General features: G+C 43.3%; 1 pseudogene across 1 annotated transcript in view; it reads left to right on the forward strand.

Moving 5' to 3' along the window:
- LOC109465615 overlaps window positions 1-20,658 on the forward strand; it is a 48,443-nt pseudogene extending 27,785 nt beyond the window's left edge. Inside the window, exons 7-12 of the transcript XR_002139974.1 lie at window positions 2,328-2,333; window positions 2,591-2,705; window positions 11,712-12,207; window positions 18,401-18,563; window positions 19,576-19,697; window positions 20,256-20,658. The product of XR_002139974.1 is annotated as an uncharacterized LOC109465615 (transcript). The remainder of the gene's footprint in view (window positions 1-2,327; window positions 2,334-2,590; window positions 2,706-11,711; window positions 12,208-18,400; window positions 18,564-19,575; window positions 19,698-20,255) is intronic.
- The last annotated feature ends 489 nt before the right edge of the window (window positions 20,659-21,147 follow it).

Below are 21,147 nucleotides of genomic sequence, written 5' to 3' on the forward strand. Positions count from 1 at the left end.
ACCTGTTGTAACGCTTTACCGCTAATGAATTGTTACAGGGAACAGACCCTTCACGTGCCGATGGCAGGTTACCGTGGACTCTGTACTAATTGACAGTGAAATACATAAACCAAAAGGCTGTCTTCACTTGTCATTTTGGTAATCTTTTAGACAGATCTATGCTGCATGTTTATGCGTCATTTGTTCGTGCAGTGTGTGAGAAGGCACCACTATAATGACCAAACGTGCGGTGTAAGAAGTTGCAGCCTCCGTAGCAGGCTTATAGAACTGGGGATTTGGTGGTCTTCGGCTGTTTTCTGATTAGCCAACCTGCTAACCAGGCCGGCTATGTTGTCTATATGAAATCAGAATAGCACTTAAAAGCTCCCAAAGACCATGAAGACCCCCCAAACCCCAAGTTGTTGGCATGCTATGGAGGCTAAAATTTACTCTCCAAGCAGAGGTTGTGGGGAATGATCGTTAGCTTTTTATTTATGGCCTTTGTTGTTGTTGTTGTTGTCGCCAGTTTTGTTTTTTTCTATGTTGTTGTTGTTTTGTTTTTTTGTTTTTGTTTTTTTTTTTTTGTCACTATTCCCACCAACCCGTCGGTGACCAGCGACCTTCTCTGGCTAACTGCCTGGCCAATTTGATACTGTCTTTCTGCCACCGAAAGGGATCTGCTTGGAGATTAGCTAAAACTTACCGGTCACAATATATGGTTCAATGGGTCAGTTGTGTTGAATAACAACGGTTTGATCTACCCAAGGAGGTTTAAAATCTACCCAGGGACATTATTTCAAACAGTTGTCACAATTTACCCAACCGTTTTATCTACTAGTATGATATGTTTTATTACGCGGTGTGTTTGGCCAGTAAATGCGCGAGCCAGAGTAACTCGCGTTGCATTACTCCCTCTACCAGGCTTCGGGAAGCGGCTGGAAATAGTAGAAATTGAACAAATAGACGGATAACATGCCAGGGGAGTTGGTCCGTTAAAGAGTAGTCTCTACCAGGCTTTGGGAGGCGGCTGGAAAGAGTAGAAATCGGCCAAATACAGAGATAACATGCCAGGGGAGTTTGTCTGCTGGGAGAGAGCATTTTGCCGCACCTGTGCTAATTTCTACTCTTTCCAGCCGCCTCCCGAAGCCTGGTAGAGGCTAGCTACAGAGTACAGTTTGCCGCTCCCGAACTGGTCGAAGTGCAGGGTATTTTATTACAACGTACTAGAAATACTAACGTTGTGATAAAAGGGAGTAAAACGCTGAAAATGAGTCGGAGATACTAAAAGGTGTTCCCTTGTCCCTGCAAAATCTTCAAGCAGATATTTGGTGGCGGCAAGGAGGTTTGAAATGCCGGACCTTGTTAGCCGCAAGACAATGCCAAATACATGTACACTTCGAAAAGCCGATCCTCCAGTAGTGCGAGGCTTCAGAATGTTTTAAGTTCTTTTTTTTAATGTTGTTCAACCTTCAAGAAGGCTGGAGGGGGTTTAAAACCTTGCTTCACTGAGGACAAATAAAATGTGGACTGTGTAGCAAAGAGAGAAATCATGGAGTTAGAGGATCGATCTTTGAACTCCATAAGAGAAATGAATTGTTTGTTTTTTGTTTTTTTTTTGTTTTTTTTTTTACTTAGTGGTCGCCACGTAACACGGTCGATTTCCCTATTTAATACTGTGGAAAAACCCATATTGGCATTGATATTCCTAAGTCAACTAGACAGCCCTTCCTTCGGAATACATATCTGTTCTTTTATCCCTACTACACGTATAAAGCAAGAAGTTGAATTCATATAACGAAACAAGTACGATGTAGTTAGTTCAAGTTGTACATGCATGTATCTGTGAAAAAAATCTTATTTTTACCTCCATTGTTAACTTTATCTGTTCATCATGTTCTGTTGTGGCCTGTACTTAGCCGAATGGGCAAAAATGTGTCATAAAACTCGCCATTCATTCATTCTTGCAAGCAACAACCAGGTATATAACGTTATACCCACAATGTTGAAGATTTGTACTGTTTCTGCAAGAAGGTGCCTCAGAATCAGAGCCAGTGTGTGTGTGTGGGGGGGGGGTATAAAGCTCTTCATTCATTCAGAACATTATACTTCTGTATAATGTCCTTGATTATACTATTTGATGGTAGTAATAGATAACTGAGGCTACGAGCATGTCTCTAGACCCGCACATGTAAACAACCTGGTCCCCCGCTGACTGCCCGTGCCCCGCGGCCGTGCTGCTAGTCCTGCACGGACAACATTCACACGTCAAACTACAACAGCTAAAGGTCGCGAGCGCCAAACGCTTGCGAGTCTTTCGGTCAAAATTCAAAGAACCTCCAGCCAGAGAGGAGTCAGTGGGAGGGAAATGAACAGCTGGATTCCTACAAAAGACACAATTGCTTTTGCCATATAAGGCAAATGAGTGACAGGCGTTGATAGATTGAATCAATTTCAACCAATCAGCGCGAAGATCAATGGCATAATCAACCGGTGTAATAGTGTTGAACGCGGTCACTCTGATCGGCCCTTTCTTACACCCTACAACTTTTATGACGGACTCCATGCATTCAGGGGGAGGTAGTTGACTGGTGAGTGCGACATTCCACAGCAGTGCAGGCACAGTTTGGACCCGGCCTTCAGCACGGAAGCATCGCCGCGACTCGCTCTACCACAGCCCGTCAGAAATTATGTCTCCCCTGCCCGTACTGTTCCTGTATATCTACACGGTAAGTGGTGCTCTGTTCACGGGCCGACTTGTCGGTCGTGCCTCGGTAGAGGGGACTAGGTACGGCCTAATGTTTATTTGTGGGAGTATCATACAAACCTTGTGATCACGACAATCTTTCTATCGTTTAGTACTTAGTGCCATAACCTCCTTGTTGCTACCCTGTGTCCGTGCATTTTGTCAGACCGATGTCTCAGTGAGCCCAGTCGCAAAACCGTACATTTCCATGGTGGCCTCGAACTCAGTGTATTTGCTATTGTGTGGGGCCTCTTTTGTCTCGCTCTCTTGGAAAGCGGGCAGTTCACGCATGAGAGCAGAACGAAACAAACAGTGGATGTAAATCGAAATGTCAGTTTGTCTGGGTTTGGTTCCCTCCTAAAGACAGTCCCGGTTACCCTGGCGCGGTGTAGTGTTGCTAACATTACCTTGTACACTGTGGGGGTTCTGACTCGGGGTTCAATAGTTACCATCTGACTGTTTCCGTGCTTACGTACTGGCCCTACCATTGCTATGGTACAAATACACCACGCATGATAAACCGACTTGAAATGATGGGCTTATTTCTGCACCAGAGAGTTTAAAAAGACGACGGCCTCTTTACGCAGCGGGTAGTTTATTTTGCTGTCTAACAGTCCTGTATGGCCTGTATTCAACAGAATCCAACTTTAGCTAGAGTCTAAACCCCATGTAATTTTCGCCCCAACTATTTACTACCACATCCTATCCTATCCAAATTTCCTTCTCAAACGGGCACTGAAAATGTTTTCTTCCCGATTGCTGTCACAAAATATTGCGATCATCCATCCTGACATCTGCTTGAAGTTTAGCCTGCCCGTAGGCCGCAAACTGTTACAAGTATCCGCATGTGTAAACCGGAAAGGCATGTCCTTAGCGAGACTGTGAGACATTCTCTGGCCAGAAAATTGTCCCGTCTGTGCTTGCTGTACTGGGCCTTCCCGTGACCTTTTTCACTCCCAAACCCTTGATACATTTGTACACGCCTTTCCTCCTAGTTTCAACGTATTCCAAACATTCTTCAGTGTAAAATTAACTGTTAGGAAACGGACATTTAAAGCATCAGAGTTACAAGAAACGAGTTTTTGACCAGCACGGAGTTTTCGCCATTCATACGTTTGCTTTCGGCAGTCCCTTTATTGCAGCTCACAGTTCACGATTTTAGGGCTCCATTGAGACTAGTTTCTGCAAGACAATGTCCTCCTGTTGTTTTATAGCCCACCGTTTAGATTAGAATAATAAAGTCTAAACTTCAATTGTCGACGTTCCCCCGTCTTGATGTTACCGCGGATTTGGAGGCTATTGTTTTCGGCGCGCGGCCTCATTTGTATGTATTTAGGCTTTTCCGTATCAATGTCATCAATGTGCTGCCAGGACAGCGATCCCCATTCACAGCCTCTTTTGAAGTGCGACTAGACAATGCCTGGGACAACCACACCTTTTCGCTGCATTTGCATACAGAAATTTGAATACTTTTCTCACCTCTATACTAGCCTCTTTGATATCAACCCGACACAGACAACTGTAAATTATGGACACTCACAGATCCAGATACTTTAGTATTATATTATCTAATGTGTAATTTATAATTTTAGTCGGAGAACCACAGACAATGATTATGGCTTGTCTGAGAGATTGCTACATTCGTACACTACACGCTAAAATGTAGGTCTGTGTTAACAACTGTCCACATCTGACTCCGCTTCTTAGCATACTGGCGAGAAATATTTGTTCGTATGTAACAAGCTGGAGTCACCGCCAGTCTTTTGACTAACCGCTCCGATAAATCAAACTGTCCAAAATCTTACAGAAGTGACATCTGTCAAGGAGAAGTGTTAAAGCAAAAATTAAAATGCAAAGAAATATTTGAAGACAGTGAAAAGGTGCAACATATTATAAAATTTAAGTTCTCTTCCATCGAATTTTTAAAATCTTATAGAATCTTTAAAACACGACTGACATGACAAGCTTAGAAGGTGAAATATTTTCTGACATTTACATTATGAGTAAATTATTAGTAATTATGTAAGAATTATTTCTGCCTGTCCAATCCCGGGATTCTCAGACTGTACGACAAATATTATATGACTTTTATGTGGACGTATTTTATATTATTTCCATACCACGACCATAGTTATTTTTCTTTGTGTCCTTCAATTCAGCATCGTTTTGGTTCGTTCATAATATCTTTAAACTTCACGATAAATGTACTAAAATCACACAGAAGTGAGATACTAGTAGAGTCCGTTTCATGTTACCGCGCGGGTTTCTTTCAAATTATAAATTATGGTTGTAATAATTTCGAATTAAACAGTATTAAAATCACAATATTTCATACTAAAAATTGAATATTTACGGAACTGTTACGATATGTGTGAAACATTTCAAAAATAGAGATGACAAGAGTTCTGTTCTACTAGCATTCTGTCATAAGAAGCCGAAATGAGGACCATAGCTGCATATCAAAGACATTTCACCAGACACCAAACTTTACATAAGATTTGTCTAGCTATGATGACGGCTTGTCAGCAGCTCCAATATTTGCATGTGTGTCGCTGTCAGCCTTTTGTTATGGAGAAACTGATCCCCAAATTAGCCCATTGATGTATGTTTGATACCGCCATTGACACAAACAAAGTACCATGTCCCTGTGATAGCGGGCTGATAACAACGCTTTCTGGACAACCACAGCGCGCTTAGCGGCAACAAATTATCAAATTATCTTGTCATTTAATTTCACGTAGAAGTCGATATCGAATGAAGACCTTTATTGTACATTTGTGTTCTACAGAACTAAGTACAGGTCGCATGGGTACAGAACATGGACATTAACATATACATTACATACATGTGAACATATAAGAGTGTAAATAAATGTCTAATTTCTATTCTTTTCGGCTTCATCTCGCAATAAATTGAATAATATCCCAGGGTCTGTTTGAGACTGACACAACTTCGCGAATTCCCATCGCGTATTTCCAATCACCTCGTGTAGATATATTAGTAGCAGGGCACTAACAGAGATCAGGTCGATAGGATGAAAGCTTTCGAAAGTTGGCTAAAGAATTAGAACGTACATGTATTTTATGGAAATTTACCAAAATGTGAAGTTGTTTTTGAGACTGTGACAAGGCAATGCAATACAGTGTCATCAAGTTCTACATAAGGAAGAAGATAGTTCTTGAAATTGCGCCCACGTCAAATTCTTCTGCTGTTTTCTTCATTCAAGTTTTGATTGAACAGAATCCCACAGTCTTGTCGTGACCATACAAATTGCCTGCAGCTCGCATTCCTATTTCATAAGTAGTTGGACCATTTGTTCTCGTCGTTTGTTGGGAGCCGAGCGGCGGGAGCCCGGTTGACTGGGACCCCGTGCCCTCCACACAGACCACACGGTGGGAGTTGGACCAAAGAGTCGGATAGAAAAACTGGAAACGTCAAGCCTAATATATGACAGCCCTGTTTGGAATGTGCTTCCCACCGAGCCGACCCTCCCGAAATGCAGCCAGGCGAAAGGCCATGTCTGCACAATCGTGCACCAGTTACCCTTTCTTTCATCAATTCTTGTGACTTTCTGTAAAAAGTTTGGCGAATGGTTGGGGGGGGGGTGCTAGAGTTTCTTCCACTTCACAGGTACACCACAAACACAATGTCCCATGTACGAATTGACCAGGGTTTATTCAGGGTTTTTTCTAGAAAAATTTAGCATGAGGGAGCAGATCGCAAGCATGGCAAGGGAGCAAAGCGAACGAAGGGGGATTTTTTTAATAACAGTAACACTCACAAGGGTTCAAACTTCAATTTGAAAATTGATATGAGGGAGCTGGCTGGTTACATGACGGAGCAGCTCCCTTATTCCCGTTTAGAAAAATCCCTGGTTTATTCATAGCGTTGTCTCTCTGTATTTTTATTCCAAAGGGGAATCTATCTTGAAGAGTCTCTGATTACGGTTTCTGTGGCGCCCCTTCCTCTCCCACAAAAGCGCGCCATGTGAGAAACTAATTCTAGTACACAGATCTCTGCTGTTGACCTCTCCCGAACGGGGTTCCACAGCAAGGAACTTCGCAGCTATGCAAGATTGTCTTGTTGGGGTCGCACATTAAAGTCTGCGTCGACCCTGAAACCAGAGAGAACTCAGCAAGACGTCGGTGGAAAATGTTGTCGGGCCCGCGGCCTGGCACGCTATGGACGCAACAGCTGATGTGTCTTTCCAGGCCGCACGACTTTAATAGTCTCCACCAGACTTCATTTGCGGGGTGAATAAATCGTAGAAATCGGCCGAAAAAGGGTTTTAATTGGCCAGAGAAGGTGGCCGGCCAGAGAAGCTCCATTTCCCCGCCGAGCTTCTTTGGTCGGCTACCTTATCTGGCCCCTTTTTAGGCCGAGTTCTACGATTTATTCAGCCCGCAAAAGAAGTCTGGTGGAGACTAGGCTGGCTCTATGACAGTACAGTTACGTTTACCAACTGGTAAACTCACATTTGTTCCAGATTTGTACTGATTATAGCAAAATCTTTCCAAGCGAATAAATCGAGGAAGGAACGACGTTTTTTTCTTGATTTTTGGCATGTAGGTAGATTTACATAATCAGATTGAAATTAAGTAAATGGGGACGTAATTTGTATAACAAATGAGGACTAATTGAGATTCTATAATTCTAGTGTTGTACATGATAAGACAATAGAACATCAACACATACAAATTATGCCTGTTGTTGTTGTTGTTGTCCTTGTTTCAACGCTAGATGTGGTCTCTAGGTGCTCAGTTTTACGCTTGGTTCAGTTCAGAGTCAGTTGTTTCTCAGGTATTAACTTGTGCTTGTGTGATGCTGGGAGTGTTGACGGCACACTCAAGTTTTTTTTTTTTCAACTTATATTAATGCCGCCACCAATACAGGGGACAAGACAATACTAGTACTCATTTTCACCTGAGTTAAGTGAGGAAAGTCATGTAAAGTGCCTTTCCCAAGGGCACTGTAAAGATCTAATTTGCATAATGGCGAAGATGTTTTATTGTTGGTAAACTTTTGATGATGGGCATGTCATACTTTTAACATGTGTAAATTATACTGGTAGTCGCTATGCATGTATTTGGTTGATGTGTTGGTCATTTGCATGATTGCTGTAATACCAGTAATAAAATGTTAAAATGGAACTTTGCCAGAGGATAGCTTGATTATAACCTTTCCATAATCAAGAGAAAAATCCAGTAACAAAAAAAGCTCTTTATATATTATGGAGATATGAGTTCTAATTTTTGATGTCTTGCCAAGTTGATCTACTCTCCAAGCAGAGGTTTGGATTTTGGGGGTATTTTTAGCGTGTTTGCAGGCTTTTTTTTTAAATCGGGGTTTCTCTTTTGCACTGAATTTTTTTCCCACTAAACCCAAAAAATTCAGTGCAAAGAGAAACCCCGATAAAAAAAGTCTAAAAAAGAGGGCCTGCATGCCCTTTTTCGTAAGGCGTAATCAGGCCTTTTAGTCTTCGTAATTCGTAGGCAGCCTCCCAAAAAATCAACGTAATTCGTATTAGTACAAAGCGCAAAGCGTAAAGATGTAATCAGGTCTGAGACTTAAACGTAATTCGTCATTGGCGGCGAAAATTTTGCGTAACTCGTAGTCACTACCCCCCCTCAAAACACGCTAAAAATACCCCCAAACCCCAAACCTCTGCTTGGAGAGTAAAGTTGATGGGTGATGTAACCGAACAACACAAGACTCCACTCGACAAGTTCAGCTATCTAGTATCTGTGTGCGCTGACAGCTGACAGACTTGTCTGTACTGAGGTCAGGCGGGGTGTGATGATGTGGTTCAGGGCAGACACGTCCATGGTTGGAGGGGTTGTCTTTGGGAAACACGCCGGAACATGGCCGTGAAATCTGACCAACAACTGTTGTCAGTCAGTCACGACACTGTACCAGATAGCGTTCACCACTCCTGACAGTGTCAGACAACAGGAGTGAGGATGTGGGTGTATTTGAACATGAGGCCACAGCAAGTAAATTTTATGGATGACATCCTCCGTAGACTCCAAATCTAATGCGAGCGGGCGAAAAAAAACAAGGCGGGCCGAAGAAAACAAGGCTCCTACATTTTAAAATTTTGACTCAATCATTGTACAAATGGTTTTGATTCAGTGGGAACATCACATATACACAGCCAACATCACATATCACTGCATCAAAGTAAAAAACAAAACATTAGATCAGACCCTTTCCTTGTCTTCTCTCTTCATAGTTATCTGCCATCCACGTTCTGGCATGGCAACAGACATCTTTGCCCATTTTTGGTATGGTGACCACTGTCAGAAGGCAATAGAATTTATTACTCCGTGAAGGAGGTCAGGACCTCCGGACGGAGTGTTGTAATCGGCTGATTTTTCATGTTCGCAGTCAAAACACTGGGTTCTCTTTGTGTAATCGGCACGCAATTTTATACGCCGTCTGCGGGCATGCCCGTGTTGATGCACGAATGTGTATTTTTGCCGTTGCTGCTTTCGCGGTCAATGTAATATCGCAGACGCACCCCTACAATTACGAGGCGAATTGGAATGGTCCAGAAAAACGCGTTGTTTGGAATAGCAGTGGGGTTCAAAAAAGTTCATGCAGATACGGGGTGGTTTTTATAAGTGGTTCCAGATGTTTTTGCCCATGGTTAAGAGATGCCAAGTTTTTTGGAAGATGTTCGCAGCCAAAACGCATTCTTCCGTACGTCGCATTTCTGTGTAATTTCGCATGTGGTGTTGCATTATGTCCGGGATGATGCACGTCTTTTTATTTTTACCGTAGCTGTTTTGATATTGGAGTAAATGCTTATTTTCGAAACATCCCCATTTCTTTGAAGTGGTTTCGTCCGTTTATGCAACTGTTACTGCGCTAATGACGACCAGTCGCGCTGTCCTGATACACCGCGAATGTGCGAGTGTTCCCTGTAGACAGTCCCGGGAGTCATTTTTTTGCACATTCCAGGAGCCAAACCAAAATACGTTCATGAACCGAGTCCAAAAAACCGAAACGTGAAAATCGGATGATCGGACCTGATGTACATTTCTCTTTCTATAGATTGTACACACAATACACACATCTTTAGATAATCTGGCCATGGCAGGTTAAAAAAAAAGTAACCCTGAATCATACTAGATTAGCGTAAATGCATGTTAATGCGTTCAAAACAAGAAAAAAATTGTTTCCGGGTATTAATCTCTTGAATCACGGCGCTGAATATTGACGCAAAAATATTTCGGGCATCGCGCGCCCTTCCCGCGTCACGTGTAGGCATCTCGCATCTCTGATTGGTTGTTGCGTCTTAAGATGACTGAGCCGACGCGCGTTTAAACAATTTTTCTTTGTTCGATTTATCACACTTCACAGAGAATTGTCGCCAATGGCTACTTCTTTTTGTTGCAATATATAATACTTCACGGAGAATTGTCGCCTATGGCTTCTTGTTGTTTTTTCCTGAAATCAGGCGAAAATTAATGCGCGCGCTGATGTCATCCATAAAAATCACTTGCCGTGGCCTGATGGCGCTGACATGATGACGGCGGTGCCGCAAAATCAAACTGATCTTTTTTATTGACCCAATAAGAGCACGATCTAAACTTCGCGCCGAATCGATTTTAAATGGCCTGAAATCTGGTTTTGTGCTGGTCTTGTGGTTGTCTCAGCTACTCTCCAAGCAGAGGTTCGGGTTTTGGGTTATTTTTGGCATGTTTTTAGACTTTTTTTATCGTGGTTTCCTTTTTGCACTGGAATTTTTCTTTCTTTCAACAACCCAAAAGCACGTGGAAGAAAAATTCCAGTGCAAAAAAGAAACCCAGAAAAGTCTAAAAACACGCTAAAAACACGCTTTGACCCCGACCTCTGTTGATGAACTTGATTAAGCCGATTAGAGCCTGGACACGGTTTGGGACGTGAATGGAAAATCTTGTCTACCAAATCAATTGCATCCGTTTTGAACGTGAACAGAGACGCCGACTAAAACAGCATAAAATTTTGCGGGTACGTAGGGTACGCTCTGTAACACAAAATACTAGTATCTGTTGCTAGTATTTCTTTTCATAAAGGTGAAACGTACTTCACATTACATACGCAACGGCTCCACATATCACCTGGAGTTCGGAGTGGTATTTATTTATTTATGTAACAAAGGACTCGGTCCTACTCCTGAAATCCAGCCACACAACAGAATAAACCCCTGAACAAATAAACTAACACGCGGCACGTGTCGCGTATTTTCGATGGAATCCGACACCGTAAATCTCGTCACTTCTATCGCCCAAACATCAGTAGTAGAATTGAAACCTTCTGGTATCTTTTATTACGCGTTGGGTTGGCGTAAAAGATACTAGTGCACTAAAAATGAAAGAAAGTCCGATAAAAAGCCTGAAAACACGCCAAAACCCAAACCTCTGCTTGGAGAGTACACTAAATACAGTACGTGCCTACGTTATAGACCTGTGAGTCTCTGAACACCGGTTATACAGATACGAACTGTTTTCAACAATATAGGACGAAAGGTAGCCTCTACCAGGCACCGCGAATCGCTGGAAAAATAGTAGAAATTGGCCGAAATAAAGAGAAGATCCCGAGTCATAGAAGATCCGCGACCCACTATCACTTTTCGGCCAATTTCTACTATTTTTTTCAGCGATCTGCGGTGCCTAGTACAGGCTAGACGGAAGGGTCTGGGTTTCTTACTATGCAAGTGACAATGTATCCAGGCTACGTTGTGATAAAATAAAATAAAAATAAAAACTTTATTACGGTTTTCTGAATTATGCCTATTTTTACTGAGAAGACAAGTCCTTCTTCGACTATTGTGGGATGTTGGATGTTAGTTAGATGTGTTGTATGTTGGTTAGATGTGTTGTATGTTGGTTAGATGTGGTGTATGTTGGTTAGATGTGGTGTATGTTGGTTGTATGTTAGTTAGATGTGTTGTATGTTGGTTGAAACTATTTCCAATCGGTACCGTCCTGTGTGTCCTGTGCAGGTGTGCGTGTCGGCGGCGTGTCCCAGCCAACACTACGACTCCAGCGGCGCGTGCTGCTCGCAGTGCCCGCCAGGTGAGGGGGTGAGCACGCCCTGCACGGACGGGAACGGCACGGGCTGCACGGCGTGTGTTCCCGGGCTGACCTTCTCCAACTCCCGCTCACACACCGAGGCCTGTCACGAGTGCTCCACCTGCGGGCCCAACATGGAGGTCGCGTCTGTGTGTAACAGAACTCACGACACCGTGTGTGAGTGTTCGGCTGACTTCTACTGGGATCCGGAGACTGAACAGTGCGAGCGGTGTCAGATCTGTCCGCCCGGGTTCGGCGCGCTGGAGGCCTGCAGTCCCCGGCAGGACTCCGGCTGTGTCGCCTGCCCCAACATGACGTACTCTGACGTGGACAGTCCCCGCGCACAGTGCCTGGCGTGTACCAGGTGTACAGACAACCAGGTCATGCTGCAAACTTGCACGTCTATATCGGACACCATCTGTTTAGGTAAGTACTCACTAATGTGTAAGTTACTTAAAGGTTAATATTAATATGCATTCATTATGTTAATATAGAGGTCATCTGCATAATTAATTGAAATATTGACTTGAAATATTGCCAGAAGATAGGAATTTCAAAAGCAAAATATTATAATTTGAGTTTAGAAAACCATAAATTTAACTAGAATATTTTCTTGATCTTATTTTCGAATGAGACAAATCCTCCAAAAACATTTACATAAACTACATTTTTATGGAGGTACGAGATCTCCGAATTCTTGTTTCCTGGGTGTTACCCCAAATATCAGTCCAGGGTCATACTAGTAACCGTTTTCGGTCATAATGTTTGCTCCATGAAAGTTGATATACATTGGAATAGTGTTGTTTCAACTTTATTATGATAAGCGACAAAAATATTTATTGACTTTGAAAAAATCTTATTTCAACCTAAAACTTCATTACATTGGGTACCATAACCAACATACGATATGTGTGCGGAGATATTCAAGCAGACGTAACATCCTTGGCAAAAAGACCGCCGTATTGGTACTGTGAGTCCGCTTGCCAATCAGTGTGATCAGACGCCTGATGGCGCAGGTGAACTTTTGGCCACAGCAAGTAAATTTTATGGGTAACATCCTCCGCAGACTCTAATGCAAGCGGACGGAAAAAACAAGGCGGACCGAAAAAAAAACAAGGTTCCTAGCTACATTTTCAAATTTTGACTCAATTATTGTACAAATGGTTTTGATTCAGTGGGAACATCACATACATACGGCCACCATCACATATCACTGCATCAAAGTAAAAAACAAAACATTCAATCACAAGCTTTTCTTGTCTCCTCAGTTATCGGCCATCTACGTTTCGACATGTTGACCACTGTCAGAGGGCAACAATTTTTTTTCCAAAATCAGGCGGAAATTAATGCACGCGCTGATGTTATCCATTAAAATTACTTGCTGTGGCCTTATCTCACAGACCAGAGCACGTGGGCGGGGAGGAGCCATTAGTTATCTTTCCGATGACGTCTTCTGTCCTATCTGGAGCTATAAACCTCTATGTCGAATTAAAGAAAAACAAAAATTTCCCCCCAACTTAACTGTCCATGGGGTCTGGTTGAGACAAGACACTAGTATATAATTGTGCCCTCTTTCGGGAAACAACGCTTTCTGAAGTTTTTAGCTAGTTGTATGTGTTGTCATCCCTAATAGCTGTACTCTAACGAGGAACACATTCAGCAGGATTAACATTCCTGTGAGGAGTCCGCTCGCTGCGGGCGAAAAGGCCGCTGCCAGGTTAGACCCAGTGTCGGGCTGGAACACCGGCGGCCAGGCTGACCTAGATGGCTTGTACTTGTAGGCAACTTTGTAGACGCATTTTGACTCCCAAAAAAAGACAGCTACGAAAACGGAACCCTAACATCTGCTTGAAGAATGTGCTGAGAAAAGGTACTCTCCAAGCAGAGGTTTGGGTTTTGCGTGTTTTTAGGCTTTTTTTATCGGGGTTTCTCTTTTGCACTGAATTTTCCCACCAAACCCAACGTCTGTATTTACTGTACTCTCCAAGCAGAGGGTTTGGTGGGGAAAAAATTCAGTGCAAAAGAGAAACCCCGATTAAAAAATGCCTAAAAACACGCTAGAAATACCCCCAAAACCCAAACCTCTGCTTGGAGAGTAGAGAAAAGGAAGCCATTGTGTTTTTGCGGTGCCTAACAAGGGATCACCCGGTCTAAACCCCGACAGAAGCCCATGTAGTTTAGCGGCTACGCGTGTGACTGATGTTCGCGCCACGGGGCGAGTGTTTTGTCCAAAACTTAATACTCCCCAACGTCCCACTAATGTGCAGACTGGAGGGAAGCTCGTGTTAGGTGAGGAAGGTTGCAGGTCGCGGATTTGGCTTGTTAGCGGGCGCGGCGTTTCAAGGGTAATTTGGCGGAATGAGGCAGTAGAGCTCACCATGCCCGTGTTCTCGTTAGAAGGTGATATCTTTTCCAGATGCAGATTTAAAAAAAAACGCCGCCGCTAAATTAGCAGGCAGTCTGTGTTCAATGCCGAGTTCATAACAACACTAGAGTTCGGAGGTCTCATGCCTTCGACAGTGTGATATTGTTTTGGTGGGTGTTGTGTGTGTGTATAGTGTAGGTTTTTTGTGAAGATGATTATCGTAGTGAACGAAGCAACAGACTATTCACCAAGCCTGTACCATGTCTTTCTACGGAAATACGGATCGTTGAATTCGGCAAAAAGAAGAGGAGAATTGGCCTGGGGAGTCTGGCCGCGAAAGGTTGTTTTCTTCCCTCCGATACGCGGTGATCCAAACTTCAAAACGGCAAAAACTCCTTCAACTAAATTATTCTTCTATGCAGCCAGTGTTGTTGAAGCGTGCGATGTCCAATACATTGAAGACAATTGCAAGTTACAAAATCACACAAACTGGCCAATTGTTGTGATGGTATGTGGTATGTAAGATAAATGGGTTCCTCCCGGTGAGTTGTATCTCTCTAGCGGGCTATCTGACCCTTTAGCGGCATACTATTCCCTTTATTTTGGCCGTTTTCTACTATTTTTCCAGTGATCCATGGTGCCTGGTAGAAAGTTAATCTTCCTCCACAAAGAGAAACTCATTTATCATATATGCCTTACTTGTTAGAGGGGCCGTCGTATCAAACTTTTAGCAGGAAACAGCCCGACTTTCTATTCCAGCCCGGATAGTGGTATAGATTAGCCCAGGTCCTCCGGGGACGTTCCCAGAGGTACGACTGGCAGGGCTGAGGTCAGCCTCGGGTGACCTACCTAACCGTCCCAGTCTATCCTGTCAATGCAATTTATCCTGGATAGAATTCAAATAAAATATGTATCCTAGTTGCAATTTAACAATCTTCAATTTTTGAACTAGTAGTTATTTACTGGTTATTTCTCAGGTTGGCGACGCAGTTTGGCTATGTTAGTTTTCTTGTGGGGGCCCATCGGACCATAATATGGTCGTGAAAATCTATCCTTTCAATGGCAGGGCTTCTCTATTCCCTCTCCACACGACCCATTATGAAGAAGATTACAGGCATCAAACCCAAAGTCATTCATAGAATACCGCCGTGCTCCTCGCTAAAGCCACAAAGCTTATAAAGATTAGATACTGCTCAATGCGTTCAGACCACTTCCTTCTAGTGACCTGGCCATTGTGTACAGTATACCAACTATGTTATCGATTAAAACAAAGTTTGTGACCTTATATCGGGTTTAAATCTTTAACTCCTGTTGCATTACGATACGATATGCACAAATGTACTACACAAGACTGCACAAATGTACATGCTAATGTTGTAGGTATTACGGGAAACCTATTCACATTATCCATATTCCAGATTTACCTGGGTGCCAAACTGAGATACTTTGTGTCCAGTGTGCTATGGGTCTGGCAACCAGGCTAATTCCAGATGTTCACACTGGGGGCCACAGACCTGTCAAATAAAGCACGCTCTGCTGGGGCACTGGGCCACTAATGTTTTTTCAACAAACAATTTCAAAGAAAACGTTTTTTCAACTAAAACCAATGTTGACAGCTTCCTGTCTGTAACTTGTTGTTTTAACCTAGATATGAATAGGTTTCCTGTATTCCCTACAACATTAGCGTGTACATTTGTGCAGTCTTGTGTCAGGGTTTACAAATTTTACAAGAGTTATGCAGTTGCTCCAGTACATGTAACAAATATTAATAAAAAGAAAGATTGCCTTTTCTACATTGTACATTATGAATGATGTATCTATGTGTGTTTGAAGGCTGGCCGAGTCGTTAACCCAGCATTAACCCAGTATTAAAACTTTCAGTATTAATGCAGCATTAAGCGCCACTTTCGCCAATTTCGCAAGGATTCTGTTGTTTCAACAAACAGGAAAGTTTTTTCCAGCTATCCTTGTGGGCATAAAGCAATGTAATCCACAGAGGGTGGAAACCAAAAAGGTCTAGTGCAGTATGAAAGACATATAGATTTCTCTTATTAATTAATCAAATTGGGTCACAATTTACATAATTAATATCTGTCAATGTTCCTCTTCCTCTTGTTTAAATATGCCACCATTTCAATTGTTCTATCATGGAACGCAGCAGATTTATAGACTTTTGTCATTAATTATGTAAATTAGATTGTGATTTGCATAATTTTCATCTAATTAGGTCAAGCATCACTTAAGCTACCGAGATACCAAAAATAACAACAATCCGTCAACCGGTTCTTGAGCTATCCTACTTCAAACATTTTCAAACAAATGCCTCTGCATTTCCCAAATAAGCTGCTACGGGGCCCAAACTTACAGCACTTCTTTCTGAGCACGAGAGCTACCTACCATCTAAAAATCATGACCCTAGCACGTCCATATCACGAGATTTAAAAACCAGAAGTTTCGCTGCAGTACTTTCTAATTCAATGACGTGGGGACCCCCCACGAAGCCCATATCCGAACTTGACCTTGGTATTGTCAATGGTAACTTGCCAACTAAAAAACATGAACATCCATTTAAAGATTCTCGAGTTATCTTGATGACAAGAAAAAACACAAGAAACAAAGGTCAACTGCAGTGACATAGAAACCCCCACGGGGCCCATCTTTGAACTTGACCTCGGCATTTTCAACGGTAACTTGCCCACTAAAAATAATGAACATCCATTTAAGGATTCTCGAGATATCTTGATGACAAGGAAAAAACACCAAAAACCAAGGTCAACTACAGTGACTTAGGAACCCCCCACGAAGCCCATTTTTAGCCTTGACAATGGCCACCCCTAAATCAACCTGCCTGCCAAAAATCGTGAACCTCGGACCTTGCCTTCAAGAGTTATCGTGCCTAATCTGCCAAACAGTGCAAACCCGATTTTATAACCTTCTCCGAAGGCATAGCCTTCAGTCGAAGGCAATAATCTTCAACAGTAGCGAAAGCTGTTGAAACTGAAAGACAAGAAATCTTGATAAAATCGTCATAATTAGTGCAGGAGAAGTTAATATCAAAACAGTCAGCGAAACACCAAGATAACTACATGTATGCCAATCGTGTGCGCGTGTGTGTGTGTGCGTGCGTGTGTGCGTCGCTGTGTGTGCGTGTGTTGCTGTGTGTGTGTGTGTGTGTGTGTGTGCGTGCGTGTGCATGCTAGCCCACGCGCTTCAACGGTGTATCTGCGGAAAAACGTTCCAGAGTGTTGAGATATGACTTGTTTTATGTTGACCAGAGGATATCAGTTGTTACCCAGTGGTTGTAGCGGCTTGAGCGGATGTCTGTCCCGGGGCGAGCTGCCAGGAATCCGGCGTTTGTCTTCCGCCCCTCCGGCCGGGTCCGGGCAGCCTCGCACGGCAGTTACTAATATTATATATGGCTAGGCAGGATGCAGAGCGTGTAACATCAAAGCTTTCAACCCAGTCAAGCTAATATGGCAATAACCATGCGCCACACAGGACATATGTTGAAAAGAGATGATCATATTCATCGTTCATAGCCATAGACCTGACGGTCTGTCTTGACAACAGTTCACAGTTGTAATTTCTTTACAGTATTACAGAGAGCACTATAGTTCTGTTGACAGATATAAAGCCAAGTGGAAATAGGTGCATACATCTCACCATGTAGTCGGTCAATGGGTACTAAGGTAGCCTCTTCCTGGGGTAATGAGACCGCTCTTCAGCTTTTTCTGTACGGCGTTGATATTGCGTAGTTTTCGCGGTTTTCTCAGTGATAAACCGTTTCGTAACATAAGGACACTTGCGGTGGGAAATAATGGTCAAACCGCCGAAGGTCGACTCAACCTGTAGTACTAGTACGGGCTACAACTTTTCTAGTTCTACTGAAATCGCGTTCCAACTAGCCCGGCCTGGCAGTGAGAGCTTTTTTTTTATTCCAACATGTAATCACCAGACGTGGTGACGACACACTCAAGTTTTTTCAACTTATATTATGCCGCCACCAACACAGGGGACAAATACATGACAGGACAATACTCATTTACATCTGAGCTAAGAGAGAAAAGTCGTGTAAAGTGCCTTTCCCAAGGCATGTCAGGACTCGAACCCGGGACTCTTAGTTCCGAGTCGCGCACTCTGCCGCTACGCCACACGACCCCACAAGTGAGAGCTTCTGACACGGCTACTCTGCCTCCATCTATGCTGAACTTCTACCTGGCGGAATAATGACCGACTTTATTCCTGTGGTTTCAGATAAGAACATGCCCCAGCTGATCGGTGGAAAGGTGGGCAGGACGACGCCCGCAGACGGCCTGTTGACGCTGAAGGACGCCTCTGGACAGAACATCATCCCGGTGTACTGCACCATCATGGGCGCTGTGGTGGTCGGACTCATCGTCTATGTGGCCGTCAAACGGTATGTGTGAGGGGACCAACGATTTCCGAACTTGATTTCCGTATTCTCAACGGTAACTTGCCAACTAAAAATCATAGACAGCCATTTAAGGATTCCCGAGTTAACTTGATAACACAAAAAATAACAACAAAAAGCACAAACACAAAAGGTCAACTCCATTCACGAAGCCCATTTTTGGCCTTGACAATGCCCATTACTAAGACAACCTGCCTGCCAAAAATCGGACCATGCCTTCAAAATTTATCGTGCATAATCTGCCAAACAGTGCCAAAACGATTTCATAGCCTTCTTGTCGAAGGCAACAAGCCTTTCAAAACTCACATGCCTGCACTAAGGCATAGTAAAGGGCATGTCTGATACCTATTACCTCTAACCAGTTGACAGGCCTGACAAAGCTTTTGTGTTCTTTTTTACATGAAGGTACAAATAGTGTTTTAAACTCCTTGCTTTTTACCGTCAGAGCAATAAATTATGGTCCTGGGAGCCCCCTATAAGACTTGTTTGATAACTCAGCAAAAGGCAGTCTGATCCGTACATGGTCAGTTTTATTTTGTACAGGAATGTTGGTGAATAGAATAAAACCTAAAAAGAGTTGAAACGGACCGGCAACATTTGTTATTAAGGAAGTTTAAACTGTAATTTCCAACACAACAAAAATGGACCAATGAACCAAATTTTCGACTGTACAACTCCAGTCTTTGTCAAGGAATGAAGCAATCCACTGCTTCCGTGATGTCACGCAGATAACACACGTGACTCCGTGAGCAGTGGATCATAGGTTGCAGAAAGTCTGTGGCGCCCCCCGTCTCTGTTGAGGGATGGTTGTAATGTCCTGATGTAGATGGCCTCTTTAATCCCTCGTGCAAAGAAATCCAGTTCTGAGTCCAAGATTCTTACTTTTTCCAGTGAGACTGAATGACCAGGCGATTCTATGTGTATTATACTGTATATGTTGTGAGACTAACATTTGTAATGAGGTATGAAATTGACAACTGCCTCTTTACTTCTGTAGGTGGAAGACTTGCCACAGACCGCAGACCACCAAGTCTGCCGCCCAGCCTCACGATGTAGAAGCTCAGAAGCACCAGAACAACGACAGCGGCGTGTGTGTGGATCCCTGCACCAGTCCCACCAGTAAGTTATTACCTTCGCCAAGAAGGTTATGTTTTTCAGGCGTTCGTGTGTGTGTGTGTGTCTGTAAACACGATAACTCGAGAAGGCTTAAATGGATTGTCTTGATATTTTGTAGGTGGGTACTGAGACCTTGAAATGATCAGATTTTGGGGCCCCTAGTAGCTTGTTATGGTACTGCAGCTGAACTTCCGGTTTTTGATATCTCATGATCTAGACATACTAGGGTCACGAAATTTGGTTGGTAGATAGCTCTTGTGCTTGGGAAGAAGTGGGGTGAGTTTGCCCCCCCTTAGCTGCTTGCTCTGGAACTGCAGGGGCTTTTGTTAAAAAATATTCAAAAGAGGATAACTCAAGAACTGGTCGACACATCGTCATAATTTTTGGTGTGTAAGTAGCTTAAATGATGCTTGACATGATTATGGGACAATTATGCAAATATGGATGTATTTTTCGTAACTTTTTAGGAAATTCTATGTATCAGCTGCATTACATGATAAGACTATGCAAGCTTGTGAAATATGTAATGAGAGTCGTTCTAACATCACCCTGTCCTCACAGGTGGGAAGACTCGAGTCAGTGAGCTGTCTGCCGGCCGTGTCCGTGACCTCGTCTTCACGCTGAGTCTGCAGCATCCGGTAAACTGGCGCCATCTGGCGACTGAGCTGGGGTACGACATCGCCGCCATCGATGAATTCGAGCAGGGAACAACAACGGTCCGGGAGCAGCCAAAGCCTTTCTCGTTCATTGGAGTAGAATGGAGAACGCCACAGTTGAGAACTTGTGCGAGGCGTTGAGAGCCATAGGTAGACAGGACGTAACAGGACTGCTCCAAGAGTGCAATATGGGCCGACACCTAGTGTAGACTAGACGTACTTTGTACCGGAAGCTAAACATCATGTTAGGCCACACCGACTTAATTTTATGGATGACATCCGCATTGATTTTTCGCCTGTTCTCCAAAAAAAAATCACGTCCACCGAGGCTCTGGCCTGGCTTTAGGCCTGGGTAGTCCATGGTAGTTAGCAACAATACGGAGCTGGGCACACAGGCTACCGAAGCTCTACGACTCAAGACCTCAGTACACACAGTGCAGATTTTCGCAAAAGGCCAGCATGTGCCGCCTTGTCGTATACGTCTCTATGTACTGTCGCAAATTCACAATTATCATACTAGCTTTGTATTCCTGTGGTTTAGTAGCATTTTTATTTTTGGTCAGAATTTTTTTTATTCGCCTGCGCGCACTAGTTTGGGGGTCTTCAGAGGATGTCATCCATAAGATTAACTCGGTGTGGCCTTATAGCTGTGTTGTACAAGATTTTCAGGCTTTGTTATATAATCTGTCATTCAGAAACCTGACGAACCACACTTTTGGTTCAACACAACTGAAGCTATAGGTACATGTAACTTTCCTCATGGTACTACTATATGCCAAGTGTAAAGACACTTCGAT

The sequence above is a fragment of the Branchiostoma belcheri genome, unplaced genomic scaffold, assembly GCF_001625305.1.
Source record: "Branchiostoma belcheri isolate BF01 breed outbred unplaced genomic scaffold, Haploidv18h27 scaffold154, whole genome shotgun sequence".
Classification (NCBI taxonomy): Eukaryota; Metazoa; Chordata; class Leptocardii; order Amphioxiformes; family Branchiostomatidae; genus Branchiostoma; species Branchiostoma belcheri.